The following is a 19,378-nucleotide window of genomic DNA, read 5'->3' on the forward strand; positions in this document are numbered from 1 at the left end:
TCTGCTCTCTCTCTTAACATGGCTTAAGCCAGTTACTTAAACTCCCTGAACTTCAGGGTTTGGGTTTTTTTGTTTTTTAATTAAAAAATGGGGATAGAGTTTGTTGTGAGGATAAAATGGGATAATATATGAAAAGGGCTTCATTGGGTGGGGAATGTAGGGGTTTTGAAATCTAAAATTTTGACTTCAAACCCACAATCAGCACATATTAGTTATGAGAACTTTGGCAAATTACCCTCTCTGAGTTTTGATCTCATAAAGATAAAGACAGACAGGTCATCTTCCCCTTCACCACCACAAAGCCTCTCCTGGAGGTGTCCCCTTCTCAATACCAGTGACTCCATCCATCCTCTTGGTTGCTCAGCTCAAACAGCTTGGGATGATTTTTGACTCTCCCCGTAACTCAGTCAATCTGAAAGCAAATCTTGTTGGTTCTATCTTCAAATCTATATACATTTCTTCTACGTCTCCTATCCCCCTTCCATTGTCATGGTCTGCGCCACCTGCCCGACTGTCATCAATTCCTAACTGCTTTTCTCACTTCCTCCCTCAACCACCACTATTATCATCACAGCAGCCAGGATGACTTTTTTTTTTAATAAATTAATTTTTATTGGTGTTCAATTTACCAACCTACAGAATAACACCCAGTGCTCATCCCGTCAAGTGCAGGATGACTTTTTTAAACACCAGTCAGATCAAGTTCTCCAACAGCTTCCCATCTCAAAGTGAAAATCAGTCTTGACAATGGCTTAAAAGGTCCCTCCAGGGCTTGTCCAAAACTGCCACCCAACCTATCCCCCGACCCACCCCATAATCTCTTCTCCTATGTGCTTCCTGCACCTGCTCTGCTCCAGATCCACTATCCCCATGCCTTTCTGGGGACTCTTCAGGTTCTCTTCCACCTGAGTGATCTTATACTTTCCATTCTTTCCACCTGGAATGTTCTTCAGCCAAATAGCCTCAAGCCTCCCTACTTCACCTCCTATAAATCCTTGCCCAAATTTCATCTTTTTAGCAAAGCCTCCCCTATCCACTCCATTTAAGATTCCAAAAGCCCCCAAGGGGCACCTGGGTGGCTCAGTCAGTTAAGCGTCTTGACTTCTGATTTCAGCTCAGGTCATGATCTCAGGATTGTGAGATCAAGCCCTGTGTCAGGCTCCACACGGGGATTGGAGCCTGCTTGGGATCCTTTCTCTCTCCCCCTCCCTCTGCCCCTCCCCTGCTCACTCTTTCTCTCTCTAAAATAAGAAATTCCAACAGCCCTCCAACTCACCAAGTAGTACTCGATGCCCTTACTCTACTTACTTCTCTTTATAACATTTATCTCCATCTAGCAGTGCTATATTGTAATTACTTACTTTTTGGTGGTGGTGTCTGTTCCTCCAACACACACACACAGGAACTCCATGAGAGCAGGTATTTTGGGTTGTTTTGTTGCTTGTTGCATCCCCAGTCTTAGAGTGGAATCTAGCATCTGGTACTCTCTCTCCCCTTCTCTCTTGCTCTTCTGCTCTACCTTGCTCCACCCTCCCTCTCCCTTCTTTCCTCCCCCCCCCTTACTCTGCCTTCCCCTCTCCTCTCTCCTTCCAAATATCTATGTAATATACATATCATGATAGAACGTCTGGATTCATGGAACCCTAAAACAGTGGCATAAAGCCTATCTTAGTTTCCTTAGCTTGTTACCAACAACTCCCCTTCATTGGGAAAGAGCATTGGGAAAGAGTCCTCAACTCACTAACTGTCTAGTTTGAAAAAGGATCGAGTAAACATGTAAGAAATGAGAGAAAGGTACTCGCAATAAATTTTTTTTTTTGACTTGGTGAGGGGGCATTGTGAGAGATTTAAAAATAGGTCTGATGGGGTCAAGACAAACCGGCAATAACAACCAAGTGGAAGAGTAAAGGCACAGCATGTTTGGTGCAGAAGTTTTGATCAATCCAGGGGGTTGATCGAGATGATTCAAGTGTTCCTTTGACAATGAGTCATCCATAATCTCATGACTGCTTTTGCCTGTGTTCGTGGTTATGAAATGATCCTCACACTACAATTCCTAATATTAGAAGGTTCCCTTCCAACCAGTACAGATTGTTAGGCCAGGGAGTGGGTGTTTATAGCGTGGCTTATTTGTTCTCCAGTGGGCTGGGGTTACAGTGCACTCAGCATTTACTGAATAAGAAACACACACTAGAACCTTCCCTAATATGCTGAATGGGAGTAAACAAAAGGTGCTTGGGGGCACATTCAGGGGAACTCAAAGAGCTAGATGGAGGAATGGGAAAGGTGAACAGTAATAGCTGAAGTGTTCTTGTATTATTAAAACAAAATTGCCCTTCTGAGTACACATTTAGCAAACTGGCAGATTCATAACTCCAGTGTGCAGAGGGATGAATGCACCAATAGCCACAGCAAAAAGGAGCCTTGAGGACATACCTCCCATTTCCAAACCTTATTTCATTAGTGGAAACTTCTGGAGTGCTGCTTCATGCCCTAGAAGTAGAACTCTGTGCGAGCTTGAGGGTGGAACCTTAGACACAAAGAAGAGTCTGGAGGAGGACCATACATTCTTCAACGATGCTCTTCGGGAACTTGGTGATTACTGCATGGTATTTGGTGACGTCACGTGTGTTATCTCATCTCATCCTCACAACACCCCTGAGAGGTAAGTACTCTCATTTTCTTTACTTGATAAAATATGAAACTGAGATTCAGAAAGATGAAGTGGCTTTTCCCAAGGGGCAGGATCAGGACTTGAATTTTGGTCTTTTCACTCCCAATCCTATGCGCATCTTCCCCTACCTGCCATGATGAAATTCTGGAAAGTTCTGGTCTAGAGCAGTGCTTCTCAACTTTGGTTGCATACTGAAAGCCCCTGGGGGTGTCTACAAACCCTGATGTCTGGTTGCCAACTCTAGAGATTCGGACTTAATTGGTCTGGGGTACAATCTGGACAATGGGGGTTTTGTTGGTTTGACTGTTTTTTTAAAGTAATCTCCACAAGATCAAGAGTCTTGTGCTCCACGCTCTACTGGCTAAACCAACCAGGTGCCCCTGGACAATGTTGTGTGTGTGTGTTTTTTTTTTTTTAAAGATCCCTAATGATTCTAAAGTTTAGTCCAAATTGAGAACAACTATGGGGAAATTATATTAAATTACAGCTTCCCTGAGCTCCAACCTAAGCTTACTGAATTAGAGTTCACAGATGAGTTGGGGTCATTGTGTGATTTTACAATCTTCCCAGGTTGTTCTAGGAAGTAGCCAGATCTTGGGACTCGTGGGGTGGATAATTCCTGAAGATCCCGGCGCTGGTCCTACCTCTGTCCTTGTTCATGTTCTTACAGAGAACTGATTTATCTTCATAACATCTCAGTTGTTTCTTTATCCGAAAATGAGGCTGTTGATATTCGTTCCATCAATATCTTTGGAACGTCCAGAGGAAAAGCTATGGATGGCCTAAAAGTGGTAACACATCCCACACTTGCAAAGTATTATTATTATTGCTCCTCACTGGTGTGCCTGGCTTTTATCTCTCAGACCAAGTGCCCTCTGGAGCGGCCACTTCCGTAGGAGGAGGATTCTGGTCTTCCCTTCCTTCTTTCTCTTTCGCCCTCTTTACAAGTCACCAGGAGGCACTGTATGGCTGAGAAAAAGGGTCAGTGCAGATTCTCTTTCCCATCAGAGGAAATGATACAGGGAGGAAGTGTGCTCCCGCAGGGGAAATGGAAGAGAAGGGCTTGCATGGTCCCAACTGCAGGCCCTTGTCAGAGATACAGATGTAACTAGGGGGCTGGGACACCGGCCAATGTGCTCTCCCAGCTCTCCAGTTCACAAATGGGACTGCCTGTTACCAGTAACATCCCATTCAGCCCAGAGCGAGCTGCTTCTCCAGCAGGGCTGGGCCCAGGCTTTGTGCGTCTAGCTCTACGTTAGCACTGACTGGGGTGCGGGAGGACACACGGAATGGAGGAGAACCCATTATAGAGACGCCTTCTCAGTTCAGATCCAACTTCTCGTTCCAACAGCTCACGGCTCTGCAAATTTTTGGGAGGATGGCAGGAGGGGACCGATGGCCGTCCTCGAGGTTTTAACCCTTTCAAGCCTAGGGAAGAGTCTGCCAAGGACCAATGCCTGGGGTCTACCCCCATGGGTTGGGACGTAAATGTTTGCAGAGGGCACCCTGTCATGATCTCCAGGGAGGCGGCAGTGGGCAGCTGGTGTTGAGGCTGCCAGGAGGAGAGGGCAGTCTCGGAGGGGCCAGTCTAGGCCCCCGGCCCTTACTCTCCTCCGGGTGCCCTTGGGCAGCCTGACTGCCCACCCACTGCCATCCTGACCTTAGGGGAGCAGCCCTCCTCCCTTAAAGCTCTGCGCCAACTGTCTCAAGTTACAAGACAGATCCAGCCATGAGCTTAAAAAAAATTCTTATTTAAATTGAATTTAGTTAACATATCCTGTATTATTAGTTCAGGGGTAGAATTTAGTGATTCATCAGTTGTATACAACACCCAGTGCTCATTCCATCACGTGCCCTCCCTAACGCCCACCACCCGGGTACCCCATTCCCCCCACACCCCTTCCCCCCTCAATGTGTTTCCTAGAGTTAAGAGTTATGGTTTGCCCCCTTCTGCTTTCATCTTATTTTATTTTTCCTTCCCTTCCTCTATGTGTTACTCTGTTTTGTTTCTTAAATTCCACACGAGTGAGATTGTATGGTATTTGTCTTTCTCTGACTGACTGATTTCACTTACTTAGCATGATACCTCTAGTTCCATCCATGTTGTTGCAAATGGTAGGATTTTATTCTTTTACATGGCTGAGTAATATTCCATTATATATATATATAAAACATCTCTTTTATCCATTCATCTATTGATGGACATCTGGGCTCTTTCCATAGTTTGGCTATTGTGGGCGTTTCTGCCCTGAACACTGGGGGACATGTGCCCCTTCGAATCACTATGTTTGTATCCTTTAGATAAACACCTGGTAGTGCAGGGGTGCCTGTGTGACTCAGTCAGTTAAGCATCTGCCTTTGGCCCAGGTTGTGGTCTCAGGGTCCTGGGATCAAGCCCTGAATCAGGCTTCCTGCTCAGTGGGGAACCTGCTTCTCCCTCTCCCTCTTCCCTTTCCCCTGCTTGTGTTCATTCTCTCAAACAAATAAAATCTTAAAAAAAAAAAAAAAACTAGTAGTGCAATGGCTGGGTCATAGGGCAGCTCTACTTCTAACTCTTTGAGGAAGCTCCACACTGTTTCCCAGAGGGGCTGCACAAGCCGGTGCAGCCTTGCAGGGGGGCTCCCTTTCTCTGCATCCTCGCCAACATTTGTTTCCTTCTGACTTGTTGATTTTAGCCATTCTGACTGGTGTGAGGTGGTATCTCATTGCAGTGTTGATTTGCTATTTCCCTGATGACAAGTAATGTTGAGCATTTTTTCATGTGTTTGTTGTTAGCCGTGATTTTTTAAAAATCTTGCCTAAATTTTGAGGGAGAACCAAAAGAAAATGACCAAGAAAATGAAAAGAAATGAAAGAGCTAAATGAAAGAATGATAAGAAAGATAAATGAAAGATAAATGTCTGTCAAAGATAGCACTTGCTAGCAGCCTGCTCTCACCAAAAATCCTCCTGACCACAGCTCCCCACTAGTCCATCATTGCCAAGAGAGTGTTTTCCAGAACGTAAATAGGTATTTCAGCATGTGTGCATGGGTGCACATGTGCACACACACACTCACAGAAAGCTAGATTAGACAAATATATATATATATGACCACTTTTTAAAAATTATCCCTCAGAAAAGAAAGAATTGTTATATATTCTAGTTCTTACACAGTCATATATATATTACTGGGCTCTCTTATAATTGTTTTATTTTTTTAAATTTTTTAAAAATTTTTTATAATTGTGTTATTTTTAACAACAGTATACTACTTAGGATAGACCTGTTAACTGAATCAATGCTGGTTTGAGATGTCTAATTGATAGAGGTTACCTGACAAAATCGTTGAATACAAGGCAAGTAAATTTAACAAAACTTAGTAATTATTCCTGGGATTATAATGTTACAATTTTAATTGTTTTAAGAAATAGGTTTTAAAGATAATGTAATATAACAATCACAAATATATACCTGCAGGGTGAATATTTTTAAAAAGCAACATCCTGGTGTTATACAAATGGGTACTTGAAAGTGGCAATAAAATTTACTGTTTCAGGGGATATGCATTTAAAAGGTGCTGTGCCTCGGGACACCTGGGTGGCTCAGCGGCTGAGCATCTGCCTTTGGCTCAGCGTGTGACCCCGGGGTCCTGGGATAGAGTCCCACGTCGGCCTCCCTGCAAGGAGCCTGCTTCTCCCTCTGCCTGAGTCTCTGCCTCTCTCTTTGGATCTCTCATGAAAAAATAAATAAAATCTAAAATTAAATAAATAAATAAAAGGTGCTGTGCCTCAAACTAGTGAGAAGATAAGTGCTCTAGAAAACTGTTAGATGACAGTAAAGCAATCCTAGAAATAAGGAAAACATTGATGCCTTGCTCATAAAGTGTAAGGAAAAAAAGTTATGAAATTTGCGATCAAGAAAGCAAACTTCTAACTATATATTTTCCTACAATATGTCATTAAGAATACTGATGGTCATCTACATTCATAAACTAAGTATTGTAGGTAAGCATTTTACTGTTTCACTCATTTCCAAAGCTGACATATGTATGCACCCCCAACTCTTTTTAAAAACTTTTTTTTTTAATGGGCAAAATTAAGGAATCACCCATGATGAAGCATGAATAGGAGAAGGGTTGATTCTCACAGTATTTGTAGAGCCCTAAATGCCTCATAGGCATTGTGACTTCCTAAAGTGGGAAACAAATACATCGTGGTGCATTTCCCATTCTTATTTGACCCTGGAAACTGTATCCACAGGAGAGAAGAATTCTACAGAACGCGTATTGGGAAACACTGCTCTTGACCAGAAGGATCCAACCCACCTCAAAACCCCTTTAGCAGCCTCTTTTCCCTTGATCTTGAGCAGAATGGAGGCCCATGTGAGGACCACCTTACCCCCACCACACTGAAGTGCTCGCCTGGGAAGTTAGTACCTTTAGCCTAAGAGAAACTTGTCGCTTTGTTCTTCTCTGGGTCCTGCCACTCCCTGGGGTTCCAACTTTATTGAATGATTGACATGACCAATGAGCTCATGGTCCAGGTGTGATCCTAAGCCCTGAAACAGAGACTACTCTGGTCATTTTCAAAGTCAGCAGTATGATAGTGCCCTACCAGGCACCACCCAAACCATCCACCCCAAATCGTAGCACTTTCCATTCGCTAGATGACCTGTGAACATACAATAATGGGTAATAATATAAATTGTGACTACAATGCAGTGAGCATATCTTGGCCTGTAGTCCTGATGCCAAAATGAATATAATGATTACCGGTGATATGAATGACCCGGTACGGAGCATGTGCTGCGTGGCAAGCTCTGTACCAAGTTCCTAACCTTTAATTCTCACACAACAATGCCCACAAGATTGGTACTGTCACCTCCATTTTACAATTAACTAAACTAGGGCTCAAAGTCAAAATAACTTGTCCCAAATCACATAACTAGTAAGGGACCAGTCCAATTACTTAACCCTCTGTGACAATGAATTTCTCAATCTTCAATTCTTCAGTTTATTCCAAGCTGTTTGCAGTCAAAGGCAGCCCAGCTGCATATTCCAGAGTTACACCTTGAACTCTAAAGGGAATGGCTTTTATACAGTAGCTCCAGCTGGTGGCAGACCAAAGGAAATAAAATGGATTTGTAAAAGGCTTATCTAATATTTACCCAGAACTTCAAAAAGACCAACAACTGACTAGAAATGGTTTGTATAAACATTTTTATTGTTATATTACTTTTAAAACTAATCATTCTATTATATTTGATGACTTTTCTATGAAAAAAAAATCCTTTGAATTGTTTCCCCAAAGAGGAGCTATTGCTACGGTAGGAAAAAAAACAAGCTGGCCTGGGTCTGAATCTCAGCTTCCCCATGATTTTGGCTAAGATACTTAAGCACTTCTTGTCTAAAAAAAGTGGATAATTATATCCTCCTTTTAGAGCTGTCATGAGATATAGTCAGGTAATGCCATTTGTAAAGACAGGCGCATAGTATTTGTCCAGCAAATTATAGTTCTCCTCTCCCCTGGGGGGAAAAAATTGGAAAGGGTCCATCTATTCTTCTGTCCTTTAGCTCTTCAGCGTGGGTACCGTGGGCAAGTTTCCACTAGGAGGTGATCACACGGTGCTCAAAGTCATATTTTATTTTCAAGTGGCTCAGGTTTGGCTGGAAAAGGTAACACTAACTATAAGGGACTTCTAAATCCTGTCAGGGCCTTACCTTGGGCAACGATGTCACAACTTCCCCACCTGTGAAAAGGCAGGTATATGCACCGACGGAGCTTCAGTGATGAAAGCTGTAGGCCATAGGATAGTCTATATCTACCTCGTGCGCTTTGGTCAGTGTGCACGCTGGTAGCTCCCCGGCCCCCAGGAAAGCTTCCTAGCCAGAGAACCCTTTAATTCAAAGAATGATTATGGGTACTAATTGCATACTCGATTAAAGCCATATAATACAGATTGAGGATTTGATATGTCATAATTAAAGCTGTTAAATCTTCATACAATGACATATGTGGGAACACTAACATTTTATTTTCTCGTCATATTTTGATCACAAATTATTAATAAAGTGTATCAGCAGTGTTTCAGATTTATGTGTTTTTTTTTTAAATATAACTAAATCTTTCCTACTTTGCAGATGGAGGGGATTATTTAAAAAAAAAAAATCAAATGCAGTGGAGTTTGTCAACGTGGGAGACCTGACTATAATTTTGGAAAGTTTAAATGTTTCAAAATGTAAATGCTGTAAACTGGAACAGATAGCACAGGTATGCTTACATCCTGATGGTGCGACTCACTAGCTTCAATTACTTGTCAGTAAAATGAGGACCATTTTATATAATTTGTGGAGTTGATACAAAGACTAGATAAAACGGCCTGTGTAAAGAACCTACCGTGAGACCCAGCATGGCGTAGACACTCAACAAATATTACTTCTTTTTTGCTTTTTCCTGTGTGAAGATGGGCTTCGCTAGCAGATTCTGATTCCGTAGAAGTGGTTTAAATATTCTTTGGGGACAGAGAAAGCAGCTTTTAGCAGGCAGCTTTAAACCCTCAGAAACCTCGAGTGAACACTAACCAAAAATAAAATAAATTAAAAGTCAGTGTGAAAATTATAAACATAGACATATTCAGTTATTTTTTGTAAAGCTTGTAGAAAACATTTAAAATATGTAAATGAAAAAGAAGGAGGTGAGGAGCTGTCATAACTCAGACAACAATTCTGTGGCTTTGAAGAGTTTATGCTCATCTTTATGCCTTGGTTCATCCACCTTCCTCACAGGGATAAAATAGAGAAAACAAAGAATATACCAAAAGGCTCAAGGCTCTTCTCCTCAAAACTCACTTTTATGATATAAAAGCAGCTATTTGTAAGGCAATGCTTAGGATTCCTAGTGGTATATAATTAGAATGAATTACATTCTCTTGTCTTCCATTTATTGAAAATCGGGGGAAATCAAATTTTGCATGATGGCCATTTGGATAGAAATGCCTGGTCACTGAAAGACTTATAGTGTTACCTTTTATTTCAGCCAAATTCAACCTATATCCCAATGGAAATGATATAAATAAGATGCATAATAACTGAATGAACTACCCAAAAGAAAATTCCCTTATATTGATTGATTTCCAGTCATTTTCTTGGGGCTTGGAACTGGGTCTTCAACTCACCGGGACCAGCAGTCTTCCTACATTTGACACACAAAGTACGCTATACCAGGTAGTTAGCTAATAAAAGCAATAAGGAAATAAGGATAACCATAGCCTGTGTTTGTGAAATAAGGCACTTTCCTAGCCATGATCTCATTTGACCATAAGTCATTCTGCGGCATGTGGCAAGCCAGGTCTTTCTCACTAGCCCCATTTTACTTACAAGGAAAGGACATCAGCTCTCTACGGGGATGGGGTGGTATGTAAGAAGTTCAAGTTTTTAGCAAAAGTGGGAAGTGGCTAATCTATGATAGCAGTTCCATCCACCTGCACGTCATCTTTATAGCTTCCTGGGCTTAACCCCGAGATGTTTTGCAGCTAGTTACTAGAATATAAGTAATGTGATTCATTCTGACACCATTTAAACTTCAAGTTCTACTCAGATGCAAGGACAGAGGAGAATGTGCCACCAAGCTGGTTTATTTGGGTGAATATAAGAGCAGATTACCCAAAGCTTAAAAAAAAAAAAAAAAAAAAAAAAAACCCCAAAATGGGCTGTCTTCCTTACCCCACCCTTAGGGAGTGTTGGCTAGAAGAACTTGCCCATTGTATTAGGTAGCAGGAAAGGGGAAAAACAAAGGAAGGCAACCCTAAGTCAAAATCAACAACCTTTGTGAATTCCAGCCATGGACTCTTTGCCTAAAGGGGATGAGGGAAGAACTGAGTTTCCACCCTTTTAATGCAGAAATGACAACAATTGTTGATAGAAAAAAGGAAAATATTTTCCTCTCTTCCCTCCCCAGGAACAGCATCATTAAAAAACAACACAATGGTGCCACTCCAAACCCTCATGTCCTAATTAGAAAGCAAAAATGACATGCTTTAAAAAAAAATTACATGTTTCAGATAAAAAAAAACAACAAAGTAGAGTGTCTCCAACCTTGGGTGTAATGTGATTACACACGGTAATTAACAATGACTTTGTAACCGGCCCTTGTTGGCTCTGTTCAGATGCCAAGGATGGGAGTCCAGTGGATCGCCAGTTATGGGTGTAGATCACTAATCTAAAGGCCTTGAAACTTCTGAGGGATGAGCAATGACTTGAAGGAAAGGAACAAGGCTTTTGAGACTGAAAACCAGCCAGACACCTGGGTTGCTTTCTTGGTGCCAAAAGTCATCCCTCTGGTCCACAGACCTTTGGGACAGAATCAAACTCAAGCCCAGCATATGTAGAGACCCAGCCCAGCACTTAACTCCCTGGCAGCCTGAGATGAGCCCTGAGGACATCTGTCCCAGCCAGGAAAGGAGGAGTGCCAGAAAGTCTGAATTCAGCCTGCCGTCCTGTGTTTGCTAGGACTTGCAGCATCAGTATCGACAGAGAGAATTTTGATGCTGGATGGCAAATTCCTGTAGACTTGGCATTGTACAAGGCCAAATAGAAAGATCTTCTTAATGAAGGATTTGCATGATGGATTATGGTCCCACGGTGATCAAACCATTTCAGCCATTCCCACACAGAGGGATCACATCACCATCGATGGAAGCAGGCCAGCCCGAGGCCAAATGAAAAAGTAGGGCAAATCTGTCCTTGGCATGCTCAAGGCTGGGTCCCTACCCACCTCCCTTCTTTCAACATGCTCCACCTTCCCTGCCTTCTCCCTATTTTCCACCCCAGCAAGGCCCAAACGCTCCTTCTTGCCTCTGGCTATCCAAGGATCCCTCTCAGTAAACCAGTTATCTGAAGCAAGGCCTTACCCAACCCCAACATTGTTTGAGTCTTAATTATGGGACAGATAAAATACCATATATAAGAAAGACGAATATATAAAAAATGCTCCTGAGCCTTGATGAGAAGAGCCTTATAATTGACTCAACAACATGTACTGAGTCTCCTCCTGCGAGCAGGAGGTAGTGGTGCATAGCTGGGGAGGCAAGAAAATATGGAGATGAGAATACGCATTCACGTCCTCCAGAAGTCCCTGGAACTCGAGAAGGCTTAAGAAAAAAGAGAGGTAGAACCATGTAATGGAAAGAACCAGAATGTCTTGCCCAGTCACTGCAAAAGCTTCTAATTGCTCTCCCTGCTTCTGCTTCTGTCCCCTGGAATAATAAAAGCAACAATAACGTTAATACATTATGTTATAATAAAAATCTATTCACCACTCAAGAGCCAGAGTTTTCTTTTTAATGCATAAATTAGATCATGCCACTTCTATCTTAAAACTTCCCAAATGCCAGCCAGGGCACAGGCCATAGAACCCAAACTCCTTCACCATGACGGGCAAGTGCTGGCTGGCTGAACTCTGGACAGACACCTTGGTCCTTCTCTGTTCTTCACACGCTCCTGCCTCAGGGCTTTTAGCTTTGTAGGGCCCTCTGATCCTAATGCTCTTCTTCTAGAGTTTGTGTGGCTGGCCTCATTTCATCATCCAGGACTTAGTTTAAATGCCCCTTTTCTGAGGTGCTTTTACTGACAAGTCTGTCTCAGAAGCACTTCCCCAGTCCCTCCAAGGCTTCTTTCTTTTTTCCATGACACGTCACTAGCTAAAACTGTCTTTATTTATTTATTTTTTTAATCTGTCTAACAGAAAACTCAAACTTAAGAAATCCCAATCGGTCTACTGATCCGCCATCTTGAAACTTGCTCCATTGACTGACATCCTTGTCCCTCCAAGGCTTCTTTCTTTTTTCCATGACACATGTCACTAGCTAAAACTGTCTTTATTTATTTATTTATTTTAATCTGTCTAACAGAAAACTCAAACTTAAGAAATCCCAATCGGTCTACTGATCCGCCATCTTGAAACCTGCTCCATTGACTGACATCCTTGTCTCTCCAGAAAAGCAGCTCCACTCTTCCAGTTCTTACCGTGGCACCGGATCAAAACCCCGGAGCACCCTGGACTCCTTGTTTTCTTGATAATCCATCTGGAAATCCTATTCATTCCATCCTCAAAATATAACCACTTGCTATATTTCTTACAGTATAACCGCCCCACTATCTCCTCTCTGTCACCTGCAGCAGCCCTCCCACCCAGGCTCTCTGCTTCCTCTTCTCTCCCACTTAGTCTTTTTCAACCTAGCAGCCAGAGTAACCTTTTAAAAAATAAGTTGAAATCAAGGTGTTTCCCACCTCAGAACTTGGCGGTGACTCCTTTCTCGCTCAGTGAAAGCCAATGTCCACCATGTAGAGCCAAGCTGTCGAAAACAGCAGCCACTAACCACGTGTGGCTACTGAGCACTTAAAATGTGGCTACGTCAAACTGAGATGTGCTCTAAGAGTAAAATGCACTCTAGGTTTCAAAGACTTGGTATGAAAAAAGAATGGAAAACATCAATAATTTTATATTGATTATACACTAAAGTGTTACCATTTTGGATATATTGAGAAAACCAAAATATATTCTTAAAAAATAATCTATTTCTTTTTACTCTTCATAATGTGGCTACTAGAAAATTCAAAATCACCTCTATGACTCATATTTGTGGTTCACAGCACATTCCTCTTGGACAGTGTTGTTATTGATAGTACGTAGTTTTAACACTGGGCAAGATCATCTGGGGAGGGGTGTAGACAGAGCACAGAAGAGTCTTTAGGTAGAATTCTGGGGACCCTGCAGAATTAGGAGGTCAGGCAGAAAAAGAAGAACCATTAAAGAAGACAGGGGCACCTGGGTGGCTCAGTCAGTTGAGTCTTAATTATGCAACCCTTAATTTCGGCTCAGGTCATGATCTCAGGGTCATAGGCTTGAGCCTCACCTTGGACTCAGTGCTCAGTGCAGAGTCAGCTTGAGATTCTCTCTCCCTCTCCCTCTACTCCTCCCCCTGCTCGCACTCTGTCATGAAATAAGTAAATAAATAAAATCTTCAAACAACAACAACAACAAAGAAGAAGAAGACCGCAAATGTCCACTGAGTTCAGAGAAGACTTGAGAGGTGATACACCAGAAGCCAAATGCAGATGTTTCAATGAGGAAATGATCAATTGTTTCAAGTGAGATAAGGACTGAGAACTGACAATTTGCTTTGACAAAAGGGAAATCATTGGAGACACTGGCCGTTTTGGCGCAACGGTGTGGATAAAACTCCAATTATAGTGGCTCATGGGAGAGCGTGGGAAGCAGACACGGAGACTACAAATATGAACAAATCTTTAAAGGAGTTTTGCTATAGAGACGATAAGAAAAATGGAAAAGTATTTGGAGGGAAGGTTGGCATCGAGGGGAGTACTTTACTATAAGAAATATAGCATGTTTGTGTGCTGATGGAAATAAACGGACAATGAAGAAGAGAGCCTCTCTAAAATGGCTAGAGTAAAATTGCTTGAGTAATCTCCTTGAGGAGACGTGGGGTGCTGGGACCTACTGCCCAAGAGGAGAGGTGTGCCTTCGATGGGAACATGAACAGTTGCTCATGCAAGATGGAACACGGATACAGATACCAGCAGGTTGGTAGGAGTGATGGAAGCAATATGTGGAAGGTCTCTTCTGGTTGCTTCCATTTTCTCGGTGAAAGGGAATTAAGGTCATCAGCTGAAGACGATGAAGGAGGAAAAGGACTAAAAGTTGGAGGACACAGAAGATATGAAATAAGAGTTAACAGATTAGGGAAAGAGTTAGAATTGGTGGGTCTGCTCGAGTTTAGTGGTTCATGAGTTTAAAATAAGGCCATGCAGTAAAGTTGGGTATTTTCCTTCGGCCAAGTTTAGGAATCAGAAAACAGGCACAGAGAAGGAAGAGAGTTGCCAATTACCAGGACTGGGGTTTTGCCAGAGGAAGACAAATAAATGAGAGGAGCTCCAGAGAGTAAAGGGTGTGCAAAGCGAGTGACTGTTAGGATTGACTATAAAGTCTAGGATGGATAAAGAGGTAAGTAAGGACATGTGGGGTATGAAGACAGTGAAAAGATGGTAAGACACAGGCAGTGTCTGGTCGGAGATGTCGCACTGGGAAGATATGAGGTGTGGTCCTAGAGTGGAAATGCTTAAGATTATGGAAGGGTAGCCGCCACTGACAAGGACCAGGTCTAGTGAGGGGCCCATTTGTGGGGATGAGTAGCTGAAGCTGAGAAAGAAGGAGATCATTAGAGAAGAAGAGGTCAAGGAAATCGGAGCCCAGAAGATTGGAACGGTCGTCAATATGCAGATTGAAATCGCCCAGAATTATGACAGGCACATTATCGGAAAGAGTGAGGCTGTGCTCAGAGTTTAAATTTTCAAGAGGTGTGAGGCATGACCCCATGTCAGCAGAGGACGCAATCCTAAGGGGCTGCTGATAGTAAGGTTGTAAGCTTCATGCCCAAGTGCTTTACGAGAAAACAGAACTTGATCTGGGAGGCGCAATGGAAACCAAAGAGACAGCCCCTCCTCCCAGGCCCAGAATTCTGTTCTAAATCCACATTCCGAATATAGGTTTTTGATGTCACAAAAGTCATAACCTGTCCCCAAAGAAGCTAGTGTGACTAGAGGCTTCATGCTTCAGCTCGAAGGAAATACTAAATGCAACGCCAGAGGCGTTGCATACCACCAGTGTGGGAAAGATATTTTGGAAAAGGGTCTTTAAACTGTCCCTGGGCATTGTCCCACATGTGCAGCTGTTCCTGTGTAGAACCTTCCTCACATCAACAGCAAAAATAAAAGCACAAAAAAGTCAGCGTATGGACATACGTTTATTAATGATTAAAAAAATAAAATTTTACCTGATACTCTGAATGAGGAATGTTCAGGTCAAGCTAATTGAAAACTGGTGGATGAGTCAGTGGCTAAAATCCATAGAAGTGCTCTTTATGATTTTTTGCAATTGTTTCCTTAATAATGGAATCTTAATAAGCGGGTCGATGTTAAATTAATAACATGCAGGCCTTCTGAAAAGCACATTGAAACATGATTTTAGTCCATTCACTCAAGGCTTAAAGCCATACCCTGGGTTTTTTGATTCCTGGTAGGATATCATCTATCAGAAGGACATTTTTGAGCTAGAAAATGAAGTTTGAGACGTAAAATTAATAGGAAGGAAAAGTGTAGTTTTTACAACATGCACGCAGAGGCAACGTAGGCCCAGAGTACAATCCTTCGGCCATTCATGGACTTCACTTCATTCAACGAATGATCACGGAGTATAGGAAATATGCCAGATACTTTGCTACCTACTGGAGGGTCAGAGAAGAATAAAATACCATTCTCACCCCTTCCAGTGAGCCTGAGGGTAAGAGGGTTCACCTAAGGGTTCACTAGAAAAGAAACTCCTCTGTAAACACGACACACTATTGATACTTGTCTAAAGGGCAGCGCAGAGAATAGGACAATTGAAGTGGATTTGAAGAGTCAGCAGAAATTTGCTCCACCGAGAGGAAGAGCATCCCAACCAGAAAGAAGAGCAGCCAAGTGTGGGGTATCTGGGAAGCCTGCGCACTGCTGTGGGGCAGGGCTGTAGGAGCTTGAAAGGAAGCAGTGGGAAGTGAAATGACTAATTACAGAAGCATCTAAATTCTTTGCCCCACTTCCGGCCAGTGTTGCCCCTTTCTCACCACCCTTCTCCCCCAACGTCCAGTCAACCCAAATACAGTCCTCTTCCACAGGAAACCCCAATACGAGTTGTGTTGTGACGCCTGAAAACGCTACTGCAGATTGGAGGCCACAGGGAAGGATCTCACAGCATAGGATTCAACGGTGCACCTGTCTCTCACCCCCGGGCCCTCCTCACTATCCATCCCGCAGCAGTCCACACCATCACCTGCACACCTAGTCCAGTTGTGTAGAATTTCTCCTTTCTTCTCTGAAGTTCTGGTGCTTTCCAACAATCATAGCTTAACGACAGACAACACTAATATATGAGGAATTTTCTTATTATAGGCTTATTATATGCTTCAATAATTGAAGCTCTTTCCTTGGGTTATATTTCTCTCTTTTTAAAAAAAAAAAGATGTATTTATTTATTTGAGATTGGAGAGGGGCGTGCAGGTGAGCTGGGGCAGAGGGAGAGAGAGAGAAATTCAAGCAGACTCTGAGCTTGATCCCATGACCTGAGCTGAAACCAAGAGTCAGATGCTCAGCCGACTGTGCCACCCAGGTGCCCCCTTCCTCAGATTATATTTGTAAAATATAGTTCTAATCCTAGCTCTTCAATTTTTACAGTCCTTCAGGGGCTCATTCTAGCCCAAAGAATAAATCCAAGCATCTGGGAGCCACCACAGTCCGCCTCAACCTCAGTGTTAAGCGCCCTTTCCTTCCATGCTTTCCCCATCCCCGGTGTACACTCTGTACCCCACGGAGGCCCTCCTCACTTCCTAGACAGGGCATTCATTTCCTCCTGCATGGCTTTGCTCACCTGGCCCTCTCGCTGGCATTCCCACTCCCCACTCACCCACTCGCTAAATCCTGATCATCCCTGTAAAAAATGTTTCCCCTTCGCTAAGGTTTATCAACCTTGGCGCTCTTGGCCTTTTGTGGGGATGATTCTTTGTGGGGGCAGGTGGGGAGCTGTCCTGGGCAAGGTGACATGTTCAGCGGCATCCCTGGCTTCTACTCTCTAGATGCCAGCCGCAACCCTCACCCCCCAACCCGCCATTTGACAATTAAGAATGTTTCCAGACGTTGTCAAATGTTGCCTGGACTTCAAAACCACCCCTGGTTGAGAACCACTGCCTTGTAGAGCTTTCTCTGGTGACCACCAACGAGAACTCTACTCCACAGAGCTTTGCCCTCTGTTAAAATCCTTGCAGCTAAAGGAACAACAAGAGCAGCGACTACAATAACAATTAGCACCATCTCTGCTTTGATTCTGTGACTGCTTATATGTCTGTTCCCTTCGGTGGGTCTGTGAGCTCTTTGAAAGCCGAGTGTCTTCCCGGGACCTCTAGGACCCACATGTGCCCTGGTACAGGGGGTAAGCAGGACAAATTCGCTGCCCTGAGGTGGTGAGACAGCTGCCAGCGTCTGTCCTCTCCCCAGCCATTTGATGACCACATCACCTGCGAGACTGAGAAGCTCGTGATTCTAAGGCTGTTTTGCAAGGTTCCGTTTATACCTGGCAAGTGATAAGAAGCAATAAGAACAATGGATCCTGGAAGGTTTGTTTTGGGGTTTTTTTTGTTGTTTTTTTTTTATTTTTTTATTTTTATTTTTTTAAAGATTTTATTTATTTATTCATGAGAGACACACACAGAGAGAGAGAGAGAGAAGCAGAGATGCAGGCAGAGGGAGGAGCAGACTCCATGCTGGGAGCCCGACGTGGGACCTGATCGGGGTCTCCAGGATCACGCCCTGGGCCAAAGGCGGCCCTAAACCGCTGGGCCACTGGGGCTGCCCCTTGTTGTTGTTTGTTTTTTAAATATTTACATTTTGGGATGGTTTGGAGTTGAGTAAATTCGAATTTTCAGATTTGGTTTCGGTTAAAGGAATGCGGTTCATTTCAATGAATATTTTAGTTTGAGTCAGTTTGTACACAACATCGTTTTCTTTCTTAAGTTTGAAATGTAACTACGAAGTGGTGGTCTACACCGTAAAACGTAGCCCTTCATAGATGCTGGCGGACAGCATTGTGGATTGATTCATTTGTTTAGGTCTCATTCGCCCAGATCACTTGAGGGTACTGGAGGGTAGGAGCCCAGCTGGCGTTCCCCGCGTCTCCACAGCACCTGCTGGGTGAGTACTTGTAGGCAACTGGCTGAGACTTTCCAAAGGGGGAAAAACTTACTGACCCGGAATGCTGTAAGAACCGAGTTTTGAAGTAGATTCTAGAAGCTGTGGTGAAGTATGGCAAAGATTCCTAGGGGATTATGTCAGCGTGCACGTCCCTCTTCCTCCCCAGGGACAGGGTTGAGATTTTGTAGCTGGGCCCTTTGTCAACCGAAATAAAAGCCTCGATTTCCCAATCCGATTGCCCCAAGCCGGAGCCACGTAACTGAGTTCTGACCAATGACCTACAGCTCAGAACATTATGTGAGACTTCTCAGAAGTCTGCTTAGAAGATGCTAACTTGGGGCGCCCGGGTGGCTCAGTCTCTTACGTGTCTGCCTTCGGCTCAGGTCATGATCTCAGGGTCCTGGGATCGAGCCCCACTTCAGGCTCCCTGCTCAGCGGGGAGTCGGGTTCTCCCTCTGCCCCTCCCTCCTGCTTGTGCTTGCTCGGCCTCTCTCTCTCTCTCTCTCTCTCTCTGAAATTAAAAAAAAGAAAAAAGATACTGACTTGACTAGACAGGCTGATTGTTATGTTTGTGCAAAAAATATATATTCCTTTTTTCTGGCCTGCAACTCACATGTGATAACTGGAACTCCCGCAGCCGTCTTAAATCATGAGTAAACTTGCTGATCAAAGCCCCGTCCTAGGACGCCGGTACTACGTCCCAGAGGCCAGGATCCCCAATGAAACCGTGGAGCCGTCGCACTTGCCCCAAGCTACCTGTCCCTGGCTTTCCTTTACTTTCCTTAAATTCACTATTACTTTGGACGTCCATGCTTTTATGAAGCTGCACCTGACGTTAACTGGTCCATAAATATTCCACTGTAATTCAACGATATTTCTGAATGACTAATATGTGCTAGGTCGGTAGTTCTCAACGAAGAGCACATCCCC

The sequence above is a fragment of the Nyctereutes procyonoides genome, unplaced genomic scaffold (genome assembly GCF_905146905.1).
Source record: "Nyctereutes procyonoides isolate TBG_1078 unplaced genomic scaffold, NYPRO_anot_genome, whole genome shotgun sequence".
Lineage (NCBI taxonomy): Eukaryota > Metazoa > Chordata > Mammalia > Carnivora > Canidae > Nyctereutes > Nyctereutes procyonoides.